General features: G+C 43.2%; 1 protein-coding gene across 11 annotated transcripts in view; it reads left to right on the top strand.

Moving 5' to 3' along the window:
- ARVCF (ARVCF delta catenin family member) overlaps positions 1-20,725 on the top strand; it is a 457,340-nt gene that overhangs the window by 358,923 nt on the left and 77,692 nt on the right. The window lies entirely within an intron of this gene.

The following is a 20,725-nucleotide window of genomic DNA, read 5'->3' as shown; positions in this document are numbered from 1 at the left end:
TTTGTGTAAGATGGAACATTATTTATATAATATATATAAATGTTAGCCTGTCCCTTAGTTGGGGCAGTGCTTAAAGAATGGTGATTTTCCTGAGTTGTATCCCAAGAAGAAAATGTGCCATTGTAAGCATAGTCATAGGTGCTAGGAATCCAGCTTTAATCAGGTGTGCTGGGGTCAGTAGGCTGATTCTGGTCATTTGTCGAGTCCTTTCCTTAGCTGCCCATTTGAGGGGGTTTTTATGCAAGTTTTCTGAATGATTCAGTTCTTTGATGCTCTTCTTGCACAAGTGGACTTTTATTCCCAGCTGGTGAGGGAATGCATAATATCAGTGTTAGCTCTTTTTTATTGATATAAGCTAAATCTAGAAGACTTCTGATTCAGATTTATCTGCAAACACCCCAGGTGAAGATATTGCCTAACTTGATTTCAAATTGCAGTGAGTGAGGAGCTATAGGATATATATTCTGAACCTGTCAGAGATGCACATTCAATGTAATTCATAGGTATTAGCTTTAGATACAATTTGCCTGCTGAGCATTAAAGAACCAGTTTCCAGTGTTCCCAGTAAAAAAGACCTTTGATTACGTGGTATTTGCATTTCTTAAATCATCCACAACTGGACAATGCGTGTTAGAACACAGGGTCTGAAAGAGCCCTCGGCACAGGCTGTGAAGACCTAAGGTACCGACTTTCTGTATAGAGTGACTGACTTTCATTTTGATGTTTTTCCTTGAGGTTTTTGTAAATAGTCTATAAGATTATACACTGTTAAATTCTTCAATGTTATGGTGAGATCTAATATTTCAAACAAAACTAATCAAGATTCCGTATTGCACCTTCTGCTGCACTGAAGTGTACTTCTGTCACATTTCTACTGATTAATTTATCTTCAAAAAGTTGCTTCGTTTCCATTCCTTGGGCTTGCGGGCTCTAAATTGCACTGGCTATTCCCATGAGTAACTTCATGAATGCAGAAAGTAATGAAAAATGTTCTGAAAGGGCCCATTACTGAACTTATTTGCAGTCCCACTGGAAATGGAGGTCCTTTGAGCAGGATCCAGAGATCATAATTTTTCCTTAGCAGTGCCTCCCTTTCTAATGGTTTTGCTAGAAGAAATTAGTTATGGTGAGGATAAAAGGATTATCTGAACAAGTATGAGATTCTCTGATTGCAGACAAAAAACTGATCGTTAATAGATTAACCTGATCCATGTCATAAATTTTCTATTAGCACCTGCAATGCTCTGATCTACTTGAACTTCTGCATTCCAAGTGTGGTTTTTGGTTTTTAAATTAAGGTGCTGCTTTTGGAGGCAAAAAACCCAAGAATTTTATTTACAGGACCCAGCTTTCTTCAGCATAATAAACATGGGCATACAGAGCTAGTGTAGTGTTAAGATCTGCTAGCTGCAGAATTTCACCTCACTTTTTAGATAACTAAAGTGGTCCTGTTTTAAGAAGCTACTTGAATTGCATTGTGATGGAACTCGGTAATAAACATATGTGTTGCCTACTGCAAGAGCTGCGCATGAAAACGTGTTGCAATCCTCATGTCTGTAGTCATTCTTTATCACTATTGTGTAGGTGGGTGGGAGGTAATATTTGTCTATCCTTTTTCTTAATTCAGAAAGAGCTAGTCTTTGAGAATGCTGAGTATGTGATCCAGAGAATTTGTTCAGGTAAATGGGGAAAAATCTGCAACAAAGAAGGCAATTTATCAATCTTTTGTTTTATAAAATTGGTATTGGAATGAATAGCCATTGTGCGGAGAGAGAATTATTGTGATAATATAACCATTGGTATCCCATTGCCATCAGGAGGCATTAAAGGAGTGGCTGGATGATCCATACATAGAGCAAAGGATTGGGTGTAAGAAGACGTGGGCTCTTTCCAGGCTCTGAGGTTCCCCTTCTGTATTATGTGGTTAATGATACCTATCTTCTGTAAAGTGCTATGAGATCTATGGGTAAAAAGGGCTATATAAGAGCAGAGTGTTGGAAATCTGTTAGAATCTATAATAAAACTCTCTGCAGCTCATCATTAAATGTATCACCAACATAAGATGGCTAACGCCAGCAATAAATTGTGATGTTTTAGCTGGCTTACGCTACAGCCATCTGTTTGACATCCATGTTAAAGCCCCTTTGCCCGCTCTTCTGTTGACACAGCAGTTGGTCATAGAAATTCAATTTTTGGTGAATAGAGCTAATTACAAACTGTGACACATGTTTACCATTTGCAAAAATACGTGATGTGATTTGTACTTCGGAGTTTATTCCTCTTGATCATTTGCCAAGCCCACCTTGTCTTCTCTGCAGGTGATTCTGAAGGGAACACTTCACTGCTCTCTGAATGAAGTAACTGAGAAATGAGCAACTATTTTGACAGAGCTTTTAAAAGTAATTAAGATCACGTGGGCTCAGCAGTGCCAGTGCACAGCATGCGTATTACACATGCACAGCTGCTTTTATTTCAGTATTTTTCAGGAGTGTTAATGAAATTTACCAACAAGTGTGGGTGGCTTTGCATCAAACTCCTTGCTTCACTATGTGAATTGCTGCTATGTTAGTCCATGCTTTTCCTGATGTTATTTACCTTGCACTGATCCACAGATGGAGAGACTGGGGGATTGGTGGTATTAGCAGTGATATTGTGCATGATATGTGCATTGTGTGAGGGAAGGAAGGATGCTGTGGTTGAATACCAGTGTTTAGACTAGAGCTAGTGTCTCAGCTGTCACTGTGATTCCACTGCTGGAGCTGCTTTTTATTTAGGCCTTGCAGCACATGCTACCTACTTCTTCTAACCTTGTAAAGTTTAAAAACAAAACAAACCAAGATAAGGAGCCTTACGATTTAGTGCTCGACCTCCCATTCACCAAGCTGGCAGAAATGCTTAATTTAAGCTTGATGTTAATGTTAGCCATGACTGCTGTAATTGCTGAATCTAAGTCAGGGTTTAAGAAAACCCAAATGGTGGTGCTAAGAAACACGGGATGTGATAACTGGCAACTTGAGACCAGCAAGAACACATAATTCCTGGACAGCCTGTAACCAGATGAAACACTACTCTGAGCTACCAGGGAATACTCAGGATCTTGAAATGCCAAGTAGGGACCAGAGGAAGACAGGGCTTCCTATCAACACTTTTGTTGACTTTAGAAACAGATATTTTGTGTTTTGGGGGGCCGCTTTTACATTCATGGGGCAAGTTCATATTGTTTGTATCCCAACATTAGAGTGAAATATGAAAAGCATGTTCTATCCCTCACCTTAATTCTAGCCACTCCATCTTCACTCTGTATGCAACCTGCCAACAGTTATGTCTTCAAATGATGAGAAGGAAAACCTCAGATTTCATTCTGTTAATGCAAAACTGGACAGTTTACAACACTGTGGCCAGTAACTGGGGTTGCTGCACGCCGCCTATTTCACCAGGAAACTATGTCAAATATTCATGTATTTGTGGAGATGATCCTGATTTTTCAATTCCGTTTTGTTAATCTTCCTCCTGGTCCAAGGAATGATAATGGCCCCTTCCCTTGTCAAGCTTCACTTATTGGGTCAGATTCAATATCTGATTCCTGAGAGAGGGATGATCATCATCTGACAGATCAGAATAGTCATAAGCCTTTTGATGCTAATCAGGAAGTTGCATGAAATTTGGTAGTTCCCTTTCTCTCTCAACATGGCCACCAGGATAAGGGAATGTTGAAAATCTGGGAATGCAAGATGTGCTTAACTTTTTTCCAGGAGTGTTTTTGCTGGACCTTTGACCTTCAGAGGCTGTATCTCAGTTTTAAGGAATTTGAGTTTACATAGCATTAGACTTTGGGATGTTGTTTCCATTTTGTCAGTGTATATTTGGAAAGCCCAAGGTGATCCCATAAGTAGTCTGAACCAAGTCCCAATGATCTGAGCAACACTCCTTATTGAGAAGGTTCTATTATAGGGGATATCAATCTATTAATGTGCTGTTTGTGAATGAGTATCTCCAGCTTTCTTAAACATACTTGATGATCTGAGCTGTAGAACACCGAAATATAATCACCAGCCCATTGCAAGCCTCCCTCTTTGAGCCACATCAGCCTGATTTGCTCATAAACCAGCAAACCACCGATCTGTTGCTGTCCTTTTCCTAGCTGCAATAAGCTATGTACAACTCTCCTCCCCAAAAACGGTTTTTCTGAAACTATTCTGATATATGGGGCTGGAGAAGGGAACTTGCCAATAGAACCAGTAATAAACACAGATGGTTCTCTTATTTCATTTGGTGTGCAAATTTGATGTCCTCAAACTGATTTTATTCTTTTAGGAGTGTGGAAAAGGAGATGTCTCTTTTTTAATTATTGTCTATCTCTCTATTATTTAATTCCTTCCTGGTTTTCTAATCCAGAAACATTTGCTTTTAAACTATACTATAATCCAGTTTAAATAATGTTCTGACTTGACATATCTTAAAAAGGCCATTTAGCAATCCTTCCTTCAGTTTTGACTAAGACATTAAGGCTCATTAGTGGAAGGGTACACTTAATGGGATCATTCCATAAGAGAGATGAAATTTAGGTTAACCTGCACTCGTTAACTCAGTGACAGAGACCTTCCATGTTTGTGCTGAATTGTTTCTCTTTGGCTTGTTCAGATAATTCACTGTTTGCTCTTGGTCAGGGGTGGAAATGTGAGACCTTTCGGTCAAAGAATGCTGTCACAATCACTTCCTTTTCATTTCCTGTACAGTTATATATCATGACACTGAGTCTTATAGAAACAATAAGGCTTTTAACGGCTTTAAAAAATGTAATTAATACTGTGCTTAATTACCATTCCCCTCTATTAAAATAGCATTCATTGCAGATGTTTTTTCAGTTTTGAAGGGAAAAAGAGTAAAACTTAGTTCCTAAATTGCTGATTTTATAGCATGGATCTTTTGTGCTAAACTGACCTGATGTCAACAAATATTTAAATTAGTTCACTTGCATAGTAAATAGATGAAAAGTGCTACTTTTCCAGGTTACCATCTGCAGCTTTTCCTGTTAATCCTTCTACTACATAGAGATTCCTGCTCCCAAAAGCCCCAGAATTCAAAGCCTGGCCATGGATGTACTAGTGCATAAGGAGAGACCCTGCCTACTTGCCATGCACCAAAAAATGAATTCTCTATAAAACAATCTTGCACAGAATGGCTGTTTGCCATGAAGTTATGGAGGGAGGATGGTCCAGCGGTTAAAACCCTAGCCTGGGCTGTAGAAGATCCAGGTTCAGTTCGTGCTCCGCGACAAACATCCTATATGACGCTGGGCAAACCATGTTGTGTCTTTCTGCCTCAGTTCCACATCTGTAAAATGGGGATGAATAGGGAAATACTTTCTCACATTAAAGATTATGAGGCACTGGGATCCTATGGTGATGGGGGCTTTCTAAGTACCCAAAGCAGGTAAATGTTGACAGCCCTCTGCTTTGGAATCAAAATACACAGGAGAATATGGGAGTGTGTGTAAATAATACTCTAATCCGTGTACAGTGTTTCAGATGGTCCTGAGAAAAAGGGGACTCAGTGGAATGTCATAAATTCTGTATTGTGGATATATTTTGTTCCAGGTATATATTTACTATGTGACAGTTTAACAGTCTTCCTCGAGAAGCCAGAACATGTTGTAGTACATGAAGATTGCCCAGCAGAATTAATTCATTACCATTTGGACCAACAAGTGGAAGAGTAGTGGTAATACAGAATACAATCTGTGAACCCTGTACCATTGCCTTAACCTTTTCCTATACTACTTTTCTTGGTGTGGGGAACATATTGAGCTACAAAGCTCTGTGGTGATGTCTAGTCTTCTGTAGAGGGGAGTGGGTCCAGCATGACCCTTTACAGTGTGGACCTGAAGAAAAGCTCTGTTCAGAGATCACTAGTTACCAAGTCATGGTGGCACTAACTCTCCACCTGTTCAAAGGAAAAATCCTGCTCCAATTGTTCTGTTGGAAAAGTAACAAGGACCATCCCCACTAAATGCGGAAGCCTGGCCTATACAAGTAACGTTGTATAATGAGGAGCTGGGATCAAGTGCTCAACTTAAGGTTTCCTGGGTGGGAATGCTAACATGTAGCCATTTTGGAAACTAGGCTGTAGTGTGTATTCTCCTATCCCTTTGAGATCCGCTCTGTAGCTTGGCTTTTGCTGCCTAGTGAAGGCATGTTTTCACCAGGGGCCAGATCTATAATGTGGCTGTCCTAATTAGTTATTCTGTTACTTTATTTTTTTTCTGGGGGGGGAGAGGAGGATTCTTCTAAGATCACATCATTTCTTTTACTCACCCACACCTACCTCTCTCTGGAGTTGGGCAGCACTGCAGCATTGACCAACTAAGGGGATAGGTGCTAAACAGGGGTGACCAACCTGTGGCTCTAGAGGTACATGTGGCTCTTCAGAAGTTAATATGCAGCTCCTTGTATAGGCACCAACTCTGGGGCTGGAACTACAGGCGCCAACTTTCCAATATGCTGGGGGTGCTCACTGCTCAACCCCTGGCTCTGTCACAGGCCCTGCTCCCACTCCGCCCCTTCCTGCCCCCTCCCCTGAGCCTGCAGTGCCCTTGCTTCTCCCCCCCAAGCCTTCTGCACCCCACGAAACAGCTGATTGGGGGGTGCGGGGAGGGAGGGAAGGTGCTGATCAGCGGAGCTGCTGGTGAGTGGTAGGCACTGGGAGTGGGGCGGGGGAGCTGATGGCGCGGGGGACGCTGCTGATGTATTGTGGCTCTTTGGCAATATACACTGGTAAATTCTGGCTCCTTCTCAGGCTCAGGTTGGCCACCCCATGCTAGAATGTCACAGAAGGTTTGTCTTGCCAGAGGCTGAGCGTGCTGTGTTCCCACTCCTGGTGGTGGGGGACCATGCTCAGTCACCCAGATAGCCCCATTCTGTAACCTTTTCCAGAGCCTGATGTCTGTGAATGTTGAATTCCAAGGAAGAAAGGCAAAAAGCTGTGTAAAAATGCAACAGTTATACCCTCTATGCCTATTAATAATGATTAATGTACATCTTTTCTCCAAAGAGAAGTGACTGGGAATTAGTTTTCAAGATGAATTACTTTCAAGCTTTATCTGTCTTCCGATACTGCAAGCATGATAATAAATACATAACAGTAGCATTATATTTCCCCTATCCACCCTCCCGCCTACATGAGGCAGCATTGAACTCAGACTGACAGAAGTGGAAAGGCAACGAAGCGTAAATCTTGGATTGGAGAGAGCTGGTTGTATGAGCTTCTTCTAAATAGCTCTGTCTGGTGAAGGTAAGGGCATGGGAGGTGAGACTGGGGAGATCACTGCATACTGTCAAGGTGGCGTTGGCCTGCGTTAGGGGAACATCGAGTAATTTGCCTGTTGAAGCATGACAGGACAGAGAACGTATTTAGATGAAGGTTTTCAGATGCAGGCTTGCTTAAAATGACAGTGAATAAATAATTAAGCTTAAGTAAGTAGTCTACATTTTATACAGAGAAGCATCGTTCCATAACTCCCCTCTGAGGGCTAGGAAAGGGTCCAAGATGTCCCCCCACTCTGAAATGGGATCCTCTGACAAAGCCCTTTGGATGATCTTTCTCCATTTACTATGACAGCATATTTCAACTGGCATTCTTTTAACCCAGGTAGACTGGACAGGGCCTCTTTCAAAACATAACATATTGCATTACAGTCACACAAAAGAGTAGTGTCTGAGTGACACACAGTGCCACTGAATTATTGTGTCCCACTGCCTCTGTTGTCATCTCCTCATCTTCACACATGCTACTGATTGTGAGAGGCATTGGGTTAGTTGCCTGACCTTGTGTCTCAGTCAGTGTAGTAGAAAATGGAGTTCAAAAAATATACATCAGACTTTGCTAAGAAGCAGGTACATTTTGAGCTGCACTTTCCTCAGGGAAATAACTTCAAAAAGTGAGAGAGATTGAATTGACGACATTAAAACAACTTTTCCAGGCAACTTTCTCTTTAGGGACAGTAAACACTGAACAAACTGGAAAGAGGGTGAGGTTTATCTGTAGAGTGCAGGTTCAAAAAACAACAGACAGACTTCTAAGGAAGTGTAATAAAGAGGAGAGAGCTAAGGCAGTTTATTAATTAGCTTACTGATACTGTACAGGATCATAGCATATGGCGGTCCTGGGGCTTATATGATGAGTAGAGCGTTTAATTCCTGCTAGTGAAGAGCTGTTAGAGTTCTGCCTGACAGTTCCTGATGTTTAGCTTGTAATATAAATAAATTATGCATAGATTTTAGTAGCAGAGACATAGCCTAGTTACATGCAACCTTAATGCTTTACAGCCAAGTCTAAGGAATAAATTAAAGTTGTACGCTTGCTTATTGCCTTCTGTCATTTCTTTAGGAAGGAATATAGGTCCCTTACCTCTTGGCTCTAAATGAAGGGAACTAGAAAATGTATGTTACTATGTATGTTTGAAAAGTGAGTTCACAACAAAACTCACCAATACCTTTTGGAATGGGGTTGATGTGGAAAGGGGGCATAGCTTGCATTATTCCGTACACCTAATGGATACAGAGGGCTTCTGTTTTTACACAAAGTAATTCAGAGATTCTTTTCAGATGGTTGGACGAACAGAGCCTCTTACCTTTTCTCAGAGCAAAAAATGGAATAATAATTTTGAAGCTAAGAAGCCACCAGCCATTCCAGTATTCTCTTGCAGCATGTTTCAGAGCAGCTCAGTGTTACAGAAGAGCAAAACAAGGCTCTCAGAATTAGGTCATATTAAAAGTAACCAGCAAATATTTTACAAAAGAAGTAGTACATGTATTTTTATGTGCTGAATGCCACAAATAGCAACGGGCAAATCTCTCAGCTGCAACTGAACTTTGTCCAGCTATGCTGGAAGGACAGGAGGCAATGGATGTGGTTTAAATTAGGATGCAACTTTATCTGGAACATATGGGATCTCAGCAAATAAATTGTACAGTGCAGGTTGTCATCATTTCCAGAATCTTTTCCATATACATGGGTGGCTGCTGTGAGCCCTTTCTCTTTCCAGTCCAGTCCCAGCCATCCTGCTGCTGCTGCAACCTGCCACTCTCCCCTCATATGAGGGTTAAGGGGCCTAGAAAGGAGAGTGGTAAAGGAAGCATCCACTAAAATTGCTGAGGAAGGGGGTTCAAGGTGCCTATGTCTGGTATGGCAGGGAGTCAACCAATAAGTTTTTTATCAGATCACCTTATCCATTCCGTAATAAGTACCTGCATTGCACATCTGCCACAAACTTTACATAAACTGTGACATTTATAGCCTAATCCACTTGCCCCATCCCACCAGGTCCTAAACCCTCTTTGCCTTGGCCAATATGGCGGTGAGGGAAAAATTCTTTTCCAGACTCCAAGAAAAGGGGTGGCTAGCATAATACCCAGACATGGTCATGATGAAACCCAGTCCTTTAACTGCTTCTGTGAGTGGGAAGATGGATGCCGCCAGGCCATTCACGGTGATAAAGGGCTTTACAGGAACTACACAGGGCATAAATACCTCCTCTTTTCTGTTCCTCTGGGGGAGTGCCCCCCTCCCCAGGCTAGCTGTGCAGCGTCCTGCTCCTCCCCACTCACCACAGCCAATGTCTCTTTCTCCTTTTGCTCCCTTGCTGTGAGCTGGAGAGGATGGCCTTAAAAGGACAATGATCCCTTTCTTTCCAGCCTGCTGAAGGAGGCGCCCATCAATTATGTTGATGAGGCAAGTACCCTTCTCTTCCATCCAACCGACCATTGGACCCATCGCTTAAGTCTGGGGATTGGCCCTGCTTTGAGCAGGGGGTTGGACTAGATGACCTCCTGAGGTCCCTTCCAACCCTAATATTCTATGACAACATTGTTAAACCATGCTGCTGGCTATTCCATCCTTGGTTATCACAAGGAGCTCCTTAAATCAAAGAACTGAAAGTGAGGAAGGCAACTGTGAGCTTTCTTGATTGTGTCTACACTATGTAGGTTTCTCCAGAGCACAGACTAAACTCCTTGTTACAGCACTTGGCTGTTATACAAACAGTATTTGACCAATTAAAAAACAATATCAATTTTTGAATAGATGAAAGGGCCTCTGCCACATGGGGCAGCCACTGCTGCTGAAGCTGCATTCTGTTGGGACTACCCCAGTATTTATGTGCTGCAGTAAATTCTGCCCAGATCCATTCTCCACTCTGGATGGCTGTCTACTGCAAAGCTTCCCCCTTCAAGTAGACCTCCTGCTCTCACCCTTGGGCTTTGGTTTTCTAACCATCACCTGACTTCAGACTGCTCAGATCCTGACCTTACTGTCCTCTGCTAATATTAGGTAGCCTTCTTTAATATCAGTGATCTCTCTACAGCCAGCCAGCTTCCTTGTGTCATATGCCACCTCCTGCTGACTGACTCTGTCCTGCTCACCCTGTCTGATACCAGGACCTCTTTTGCATCATAGGTTCCTTTTCACTTTCTTTTGGTTATTAGGATCCATATCCCCTGAATCTCAAAGTTTAAATTGCTTGGGATTCAGTGAGAAGTGAAATGTGGAATTGATCAGATCTCTGTCTGAAATTGAAAAAAAGGTTGGCTTGAAATGAGTTATGTGCTGAAGATAGCATTTGCCATTTGGGACATTCTGCAATAAAAGTACACAAAGAAATTCAGCACAATTTACTACATGTGTTCTTAATAATTACAGGTCATCTTTGGCAAACATCTGACAGGATTGTGAACTGGGATTGAGTCTCAGAGCTGATGGGTGGGACAAACAGTACATTAAACCCAGCCTTGCAAAACAGTATGTGACAGGGTCAGGCCAGATGGGTACAGGAGAGTGATAGAAGGCAGATATTTTAGCCCCAGGTTAGGTAGGTCACCTTTCACTAGGTAAGGTAACAGGGAAGGTTCCAGAACAGTCAGGAACTTTCTGGAAACAATTAAGGCAAACAGGCTGATTAGAACACCTGCAGCCAATCAAGAAGCTGCTAGAATCAATTAAGGCAGGCTAATCAGGGCACCTGGGTTTAAAAAGGTTCACTTCAGTTTGTGGTGTGCATGTGAGGAGCAGGGAGCAAGAGGCACAAGGAGCTGAGAGTGAGAGGGTGTACTGCTGGAGGACTGAGAAAGTACAAGCATTATCAGACACCAGGAGGAAGGTCCTGTGGTGAGGATAAAGAAGGTGTTTGGAGGAGGCCATGGGGAAGTAGCCTAGGAAGTTGTAGCTATTGTGTAGCTGTTACAGGAGGCATTATAGACAGCTGCAATCCACAGGGCCCTGGGCTGGAACCCGGAGTAGAGGGCGGGCTTGGGTTCCCCCCAAACCTCCCAACTCCTGATCAGACACAGGAGGAGTTGACCCAGACTATGGGTTCCACCAGAGGGGAAGATCTCTGAGGTGAGCAAATCCACCAATAAGCGCGGGACCCACCAAGCTAGAGGAGGAACTTTGTCACAAGTCGTGGCAACTTATAAGGCCAGGCCTGGAATTTAGCCACCTATGTTGCGCTGGTAGAAGTAATGGAGCTAATGATACTTTCCTCACCAGTCAAGCAAGAAGAGTTTTGCAAGACTAATTTAAACTGCTTTCGGAGAAGCAGAAAGACAGTAACCTAAACTGGTTGACAGAACTCATGCACTGTCCCAGGCACAATGAAGCCAGTAGCTTCAACTCTTGTTTTAGGTCTGGATAATTCTCCCAAAGAAACAGTGCAACAAATGAGTGTCCAATATGCCATACCTATGCCAAAAATCAAAGTATTCCTTGGAGTGCATCAAAAAAGAAAAACAATTTAACTTTCTCTTCACAAAAACTATCCTTTCCACACAGAGAGGCACGAGGGCACTTTAAACAAAGTATTTTTCATGACTGATGAACCAGCGCTGAAGTAGGATCGTGACTGTGTTATTCCCTAACATTCTGCTCTCCTCTTTCTTGGACAGCTCTACATAACAAATGATTACTTTTCAGCAAGATGGCTGACACCAGCAGTCATTTTGGAAATAGAAGCTTTACTAAAGCACATTATGTATTGTAACTCTGGTGACTTTCTCCAGACCCGAGGAAGAGCTCTGTGAAGCTCAAATGCTTGTCCCTTCCACCAACAGAAGTTGAGCTGATAAAATATATTATGTCACCTGCCTTGTCTCTGTAAATTATAAGTCCTTCTGTGACCCTTTGGTCTCTACCTTTTCACATGTTCCTGTTTAACTGTCCTGAAACATGCTGCTTGCCCTATGAATTTTCAGATTGCCGGGGGATAGAATGAAACAGGGAGGTTGCTTCTCTTTAAAGAAAAAAAAAAAAGATAATTTGTGTTCTTTCAATGTAAAAAAATAAGTGCCATGCATTTAATCACTATAAAAATCTTGCTGTTGAGGATGATTTGTGTGTGGCTCTGATAGCAGAGGCTGCACACCTATCCCAGAGGTGGTAGAAGTCAACCCTGTTACTGCAGACTTAAATGTTACATTGAGACTTGCATATAATTTAGAGGCCTATGTGATTGTCATTACATTCATATCTAAATCAAGGCTGGATTCCTCACATCCTCCTCACTTCTCGCCTATAGTCTTTCATACCAGCAGACCAGATTCCTAATCTGATGAGTTTCTACGCTGGTAGGTGTTTACTTTTATTTAACATTTACTCAGTGTTCCTCTGTTTTGTTTTCGTAGGGAAAGCAGATATTTAAACAGCCGTACAAATCCTTTTCCATTAGTCGTGCCTACAGATCAGTGTGCAAGACGTTTGAGATGTGAGAGAGAATCCAGGTCACTTTCTCCTACAGCAGAAAGGTGGGGGAGGGGGGAATGTCAAATCCAGGTGTGAGATTCTGTACAGTACTCTTTGTGATTTTCTGCTTTTACATGAAATCAGTCATGCGCTTACACTAATGTGTAAGGTGGTTCAAGATTTTGCCGCTAGCAGAATCACTCACTGTTGGTCCTAAGAGCATCTTTATTAAGATTCATATTGTCCTTTGTGTATTCCAATATAGCTTAAAGGGATACTATGAATATTTTTGAAGTGTAATGTATAATATATGGAGATATACCTATCTCATGGAACTGGAAGGGACCCTGAAAGGTCATCTAGTCCAGCCCCCTGCCTTCACTAGCAGGACCAAGTACTGATTTTACCCCAGATCCCTAAGTGGCCCCCTCAAGGATTGAACTCACAACCCTGGGTTTAGCAGGCCAGTGCTCTAACCACTGAGCTATCCCTCCCTGCAGCCCAGGGCCCTTGGTTTGCAGCTGCCTATGTGTGAAGCTTTCTTATTTATACTACTGTAGCCCTCTTTTGGGGAAGACTGAAGAGCAGGAATCAACAAGGAGACAGTTCCTTGTACAGGGAAAGAGAAGAGCAAAGTATTGAGAACAAACTGACTGTTCAGTATCTCTGTGCAGAACTCTGAAGATGAGAACTCCTCTGGTATCAAAGGGTTAAGGAGGTTCATAGCTTAGAGTCAGAAAGGACCATCAGATCATGTAGCCTAAGCTTAGGGTTGCCAATTTTGGTTGGATGTATTCTTGGAGGTTTCATTACATGACATCCTTTTTAATTAAAGATTAATCTTTAATTCCTGGAAACTCCAGGGCAATCCTGGAGGCTTGGCAACCTTATATGAGCTGTTGTTTAGCACAGGCCATAGAATTTCTTCTAATTAGAACATGTATTGAGCCCAATGAGATTCCTCACCAGATTTTAATAACTGGAGTTTTCCCCCCCCAAATATTTCCTTATTTTTTAAAATCAATTTTCATGCTGGTGAAAAGTTGCTGCATGAACAGCACTGGAAACAGAAGTCCCACGGAGATGCTAGGAGCAAGGATGCAGCCAGTCAGATATGTAGCAGCTGGATTCTTTTCACCAGTTAGTCACGCTGGCATATAGAAGAAGCTGAAGTATCTTTTTTTTTCTGTACCCATCCATTTGGACACACAGTCAGATTTATTTCATCTGTAACAATATTTTCCCCTTCATGCATGTTTGAAAAGTCACACAGGGCTCAGAGCTCTCTCTGCCTTTAAGTTCAACAACAGAAAGCCAGTTGAGACCTCTGAGCCAAAATACCATGGGCTAGATCAGTGGTTCTCAAACTTTTTTGTACTGGTGACCCCTTTCACATAGCAAGCCCCCTCCCCTTATAAATTATTTAACACCATTATAGATGCTGGAGGCAAATCAGGGTTTGGGGTGGAGGCTGGTAGCTCATGACCCCCCATGTAATAACCTTGCAACCCCCTGAGGGATTCTGACCCCCAGTTTGAGAACCCTTGGGCTAGATTCTCAGCTTATGTATATCATCCTGGCCCTATCAAACTTAACAGATATACACTGATATGCCCCAGCCAAACTTTTGGCCCCAGATTTTATCCTGTTTACTCTCATACCCCATGAACACAGACTTTGGTTAGATGTGTAAAGGTGTGTTTGTGTCTGTTACAAATCTGTTTGCCACATGTTGCATACATGTCTGTTGCACACAGTTCAGAAACTTCTGGATCCGTAATCACTAAGCCCTGGTGAAGCTTCCTCCTCTTTCTCTGGAATGTTGTGCTGTCCAAGCAGTGTACAAATCCTCTTTTATGTCTACTGGATACTGTGGAGTATTCATTAGTTTTTATCGCTCTCTTGAAAGGAGTTCGTTTTAGAAGCTCTGTTTAGAGGCTTTCTTTTTGAGCAGAGATTGACTATCCTTTGATTTTTCTCCACATGGTATAAATCGTTAGATACGTCAACATAAAGTTTCAGTATAGAAGGTTAGCTGCACAGCTTGCTTTAGCAAAGAGCTGTGGGATTAAATCTGTGTATGTTTTGCTGAAAATGTACATGTACATGCATGGGAAAGAGGATGAGATATGAAGTAGTAATCCCATGTCAGTTTCAAGTGGCCATCTTCCCCTTTATAAGATGAGATATACAGTGAAAAGGAAATATGATGATATGGGGTGTGGTATAACATAATTCTGTTAGTTTCTGGAGTCCTAAACTATAACAGGGATCAGCAACCTTTGGCACGTGGCCTGCCAGGAAAGCCCCTAGTGGGCTGGGCTGGTTTGTTTACCTGCTGCGTCTGCCAGTTCGGCTGATTGCAGCTCCCACTTACCGCGGTTCACCGTCCCAGACCAATGGGGGTTGCGGGAAGGGCGTCCAGCACATCCCTCAGCCTGCGCCGCTTCTCTCAGCCCCCATTGTAAACAGACTAGCCCGGCCCACCTGGCAGGCCGCATGCCAAAGGTTGCTGATCCCTGAACTGTAACAACAACTGGAGTGCTTGACGTATAATTCCATCAAAGGCATAACTGAGGTTGCAAGCCCTTCAGAGAATGGAGTGGTGCAACGTATTAAGGTGTGAGAGGTAGTGTCCTCTAGTGCCTGCCCATAGAGAGAATAGAGAATTACTATTATGAGCTTAAAGATTGCTCTTGTAGCTTCTACTATGGTCTGGTCCACACAGTCATTTCCTTCTCCGTGTTCAAATCTCTCCTGAAGATATGCTTCTCTCATGACAGTGACAAGAAATTAGCCGACTGAGAACGACAAGGTTGAGGGATGCTTTTTGGTGAGCTGCCTCTGAAGAAGGGTGCAGAGGTACGATAGGTAAAGAGGAGGTAGAACTGGGGAGAGCAGAAGAGAAGCCAAGAGGAACTTTGCCTCTAGGGTTTAGTGCTGAAGGCCATGCTACACAGAGGAGACTTTTTTCTCTACACCCTTGTGGATGGGCCATAAAGGTGGCATTTCCTTACATTTCAGGCCTCCCTATCCCAGTCCTGGAATCAGCTGAGGAGCATTTCAGTCCCAGTGCAAATTAACTCCTCAGGGCTGCTCTAACTTGCTCTGATTTGTAAGGGCCCCTATGAGCTATTATACTGAGGTTGCCAGAGCACATCATGTTTCAGCCAAGGCTCTTCTCTCCCCACCAAACCCCCCATGCTGGGGAGTCCAGCTGTGTGAGACATAGTGCAGTCATCCAATCATTCCCTGATTAAAAAGCTGCTGGAGATTCCACTTTTTATGTGCACTGCCTGAGCTGCACAGAGAGCCTTTAGTGTAGGGAGGGATCTGGACTCTGTGGATTAGTCTGCTTATGAAGCTGTTGGTGCACTGTCCCCTCGGGAGCCAGGATGTTTGCTGTGAGCTGGAATAAACCCTGTTTCATGCCTACACCTGTGTTGTCCCTGGCTGTCCAACCCCCACAATGTGCAGAAACCTGGTGACCCCACTGGGCACAGTCCCAAACACCAGGTATCTACACAAGCAGGTGTATCTCCATGAGTTAGTTATGAAAAGGGAATCTATCCTAGCAATAGTGTTCCAGGAGGGAAGGTGGAATGTAACCAGTTGTAGTAACCTTGCTGTGTGCTAGTGATGACATTAAAACCCTGACATCTGGTGATGCTCGGTCCATTTTCTTCACAGCATTAATAATCTACTAATCTGATTCTTTTTATTTTATGTTTATCCCAGGATATTAGAAAGACAAAGTGGGGTCAGGTAATATCTTTTATTGGACCAACTTCTGTTAGGATGAGAGACAAACATTCCAGTTCCACTCTGAAGAAGAGCTCTGTGTAGCTCAGAAGTTTCTCTTTGATTAACAGAAGTTGGTCCAGTAAAAGACATTTACCCTCACCCATCTTCTCTTTCTTTTTACTTTTCGTTCGTTATATGCTAATATCCTTTTGTAAATCCTCATATATCACTTTTAATGCAATTATGGCTTAAATTTCAATGTTAGTTCATTAATCAAGGTACACAAAGGACTTCTAATATTGACAATTTGAGTTTTTCTTTATTGATGTATTTGAAAAATATGTCTCTGCATGTCTACATTAATGTTAATCCTAAAATGTATAAAGAAAAGGGAAATAGAAAATCCCTGACATTGCTGAGCACAAAATACATGAAATGAACATTATTGTAAGTATGGTGTCATAAATGAGCCATTTAAAATTCTCTTCTGAATGAGTGATGAGAAGATGGGGGAGGGAAAAAATTCAGTGTGGAGTAATCTGATCAATTCTTCATTACAATTCTGTCTGTTTTCCTTAAGTTTAGAAATAAAAAAAATTAAAATATATAATAGAGGAATAGGAAATAGGACGTGCAACTCCAGGTGGTCCATTCTCATTATATATCTGCCACTCTTCAGCTTAACAAGTAGTGTTCCATTTTAATGTACTTGAAGGCAGAGCACCTATCATCATCATCATTCTTATAACTGCTGCATGGTACCATAGAGAACTAGAATCCTAATTTCAGTCTCACAAAGTTAGAATTCACAGTTTATGCTATTGGATTAATGCAAGAGGAGAAAAAATATCTTACAGAATTCTATTATCCATGCATCCAATGGAAACTCATCCTTGGTATTCACTTCTCCCACCCCTTATCGGCAGTATGAGATGTATGTTATGGTTTAAGAATGGGATTTATTTATCACTACATTTTACGTGCATTCTAATTATAGAGAGTTAATAAGCTGTAACATGCAACTTACAATTAAATGTGTATTCATATTTTGAAAGGTCTCTGAGCAAATGTTTCCTTTTAGTTGTCTAATTAACATCTCAATTTGCCCATAAAGATGTGGAAAATGATTAATTTGTTAATTATATTGAACAATATTGGCAGTACTTATACTTGAAGAAAAATTGGCTGCATAGTCCAAATGGAAAAAGGCAGTGATTCCATAACTTGGACTTTTGAGAGAGAACATTTTTAATAAGGGATTGTGAAATTCGAAGACCCTGAAGCTGACACGTTGGCTGTGTTTCTATTGATATTAGTAAATGTCGGTCTTCGGTGGCAATTGTGTGGATAGACGTTTCTAAAGAATGTACTCAAGCGCGGTGCAGAAGCATTTTGCCATTTCATTACCTTTAATTTCAGTGGAAGTAGGGAAGCTAAATTCCCTTCCAATGCTTGGAAAATTTAATTGTCATATGAAATTGGCAGGCACTAGCAGTTAATTCTTTCAGTGTATAAGATCCAGAAAAGAGAGATTCCCTGTCTCGGGGAGCTTACAGTCCAAGGATTTGTCTTCGCTGAATTGTTAGTTCAAGTTAGTATATTTGAGGAGCTGCACTTCAGCTAGCCTAGCTCAAAGAAGAGTGGCCACACTGCAAAAAGTGACTTAAGCAAGTGGTCTCCAAACTTTTTTTGATCCCGCACACCTATCAGTAAAAAGTTTTTGAGCACGAACCCCCTGCCACACTGGCTCTACCATTTTTGCCAAATTTAAAAAAAAAAAAACTGCTCAGACTCCTGCTCGAACTGCTGAAGCGGGGGTGGGGGGAGGGAAGCGCTCCTCCTGCCACGCGCCCCACTGACTTAAGCTATATTCAAGTACCTCCTTGTACACTTGTCACAATATTGCTCCTTTGCAACCCGTAGTGTAGTTCAGGAGAATGTTTGTCAGCTGTGGGCAAACGGATTGTAGTGTTTGCCCAGCAATTTATTACAGTGCACCGTTTCCATTGGTGGTGGTTGTCTGCACTCCAGTGGGAAGCCATGAATCCGATTCTAAACTATGAGCTTTGCAAAATGCTGATCTTCATACAACAGTCGTTTTGGACACACAAGCACCATGTTGGGTACAAGATGCAGTGAAGCAGCCTTTCAGCAGTGGCTTGTCACCCTGAGAAAGTGGTGACATGCTTTCCTGAGGCAAGCATGCAAGCTGCTTGCAGACATGATGGGGGAGTGGACACACATAATGCTGATGTTCAGAACATAAGAACGGCCATACTGGGTCAGACCAAAGGTCCATCTAGCCCAGTATCCTGTCTTCTGACAGTGGGCAATACCTGTTCTGTTCATTCCTTCTAGGGCATCTGGCAATCATCAAGTGAACCATCTCCTGTCACCCATTCCCAGCTTCTGGAAAACAGAGGCTAGGGACAGCATCCCTGCCCATTCTGGCTAATAGCCATTGATGGACCTATCCTCCATGTTCTTTTTTGCACCCTGTTATAGTCCATGCCTTTACATCATCCTCTGGCAAGGAGTTCCTCAGGTTGACTGTGTGTTGTGTTGTGTGAAGAAATACTTTGTTTTTAAACCTGCTGCATATTAATTTCATTTGGTGACCCCTAGTTCTTGTGTTCTGGGAAGGAGTAAATAACACTTCCTTATTTACTTTCACCGCACCAGTCATGATTTCATAGACCTCTATCATATCCCCCCTTAGTCGTCTCCTTTCCAAGCTGAAAAGTCCCAGTGTTGTTAATCTCTTCTCATATGAAAGCCATTCCATACCCCTCAGCATTTTTGTTGCCCTTTTCTGAACCTTTTCCAATTCCAGTATTTGATTGATTGAGATGGGGCAACCACATCTGTGCAATGTCCCTGGGCAGGCCTGTAGTTCTGGACTATGATCACAAGCACTGAGTGAACGGTCTGGTAGCATGGCTGAAGCTTATGGTAGCATGTCAGGAGGTGATGGCAGCAGACAGAGGCTGGGCCTGAACCTGGGCTGGGGCCAGGACCTGGCTGTTCACGCACCTGCTGGCCATAATACCCAGCATGTGTTTGAACATGTCCATTTGCTGCTGGTGCTCCTCACTTTGCTACTGGTGGTCCTGCTCTCTCATGGGCAATGTGTTCAGCCACCACCTCCTCCCTCTCCAGCATCCTCTCAGCTGCAGCCTGGAATTGCCATTCCTGCTCTAGCACCTTCCTGTGTAGCTCGGAGAGGAGGCCTGGTCTTTTGCCAAAATCCCTATGCATCTCCATCAGAACGTTCTCCCTTGTCCTCTTTCTGCTTCTCAGGTTCTGGCAGATGGGCCTATAAAGGAAACAAACAGTATGGCCATGTCTACATCTAAAATTTTGCAGCGCTGGTTGTTACAGCTGTATTAGTACAGCTGTATAGGGCCAGCGCTGCAGAGTGGCCACACTTACAGCAACCAGCGCTGCAAGTGGTTTTAGATGTGGCCACACTGCAGCGCTGTTGGGCGGCTTCAAGGGAGGTTCGGGGAACGCGAGAGCAAACCGCGGCGAAGCTGGTCTCCTTTCCCGGTTTGCTCTCTCGTTCCCCGAACCCCCGAACAAGCAGGTCTCCTTCCCTGCGGTTTGCTGGGTGGTTCGGGGAACGCGAGAGCAAACCCGGGAAAGGAGACCAGCTTCGCCGCGGTTTGCTCTCGCGTTCCCTGAACAAGCAGGTCTCCTTCCCTGCGGTTTGCAGGGTGGTTCCGGGAAACGCGAGAGCAAACCGCGGCGAAGCTGGTCTCCTTTCCCGGTTTGCTCTCTCGTTCTCCGAACCACCCAGCAAACCTCAGGGAAGGAGACCTGCTTGCTCGGGGTTCGGGGAACGCGAGAGCAAACCGCGGCGAAGCTGGTCTCCTTTCCCGGTTTGCTCTCGCGTTCCCGGAACCACCCAGCAAACCTCAGGGAAGGAGACCTGCTTGCTCGGGGTTCGGGGAACGCGAGAGCAAACCGGGGAAGGAGACCAGCTTGATTACCAGAGGCTTCCTCAGGTATGCTGGGATACCTGCTTATTCCACGGAGGTCAAGAAAAGCGCTGGTAAGTGTCTATATTTGATTACCAGCGCTGGATCACCAGCGCTGGATCCTCTACACCCGAGACAAAACGGGAGTACGGCCAGCGCTGCAAACAGGGAGTTGCAGCGCTGGTGGTGCCCTGCAGATGTGTACACCTCCTAAGTTGCAGCGCTGTAACTCCCTCACCAGCGCTGCAACTTTCTGATGTAGACAAGCCCTA

Source organism: Gopherus flavomarginatus, chromosome 15 (genome assembly GCF_025201925.1).
Source record: "Gopherus flavomarginatus isolate rGopFla2 chromosome 15, rGopFla2.mat.asm, whole genome shotgun sequence".
Taxonomy (NCBI): domain Eukaryota; kingdom Metazoa; phylum Chordata; order Testudines; family Testudinidae; genus Gopherus; species Gopherus flavomarginatus.
Note: the sequence above shows the minus strand (reverse complement) of the source record. Positions and strands in the feature narration are given on the sequence as shown.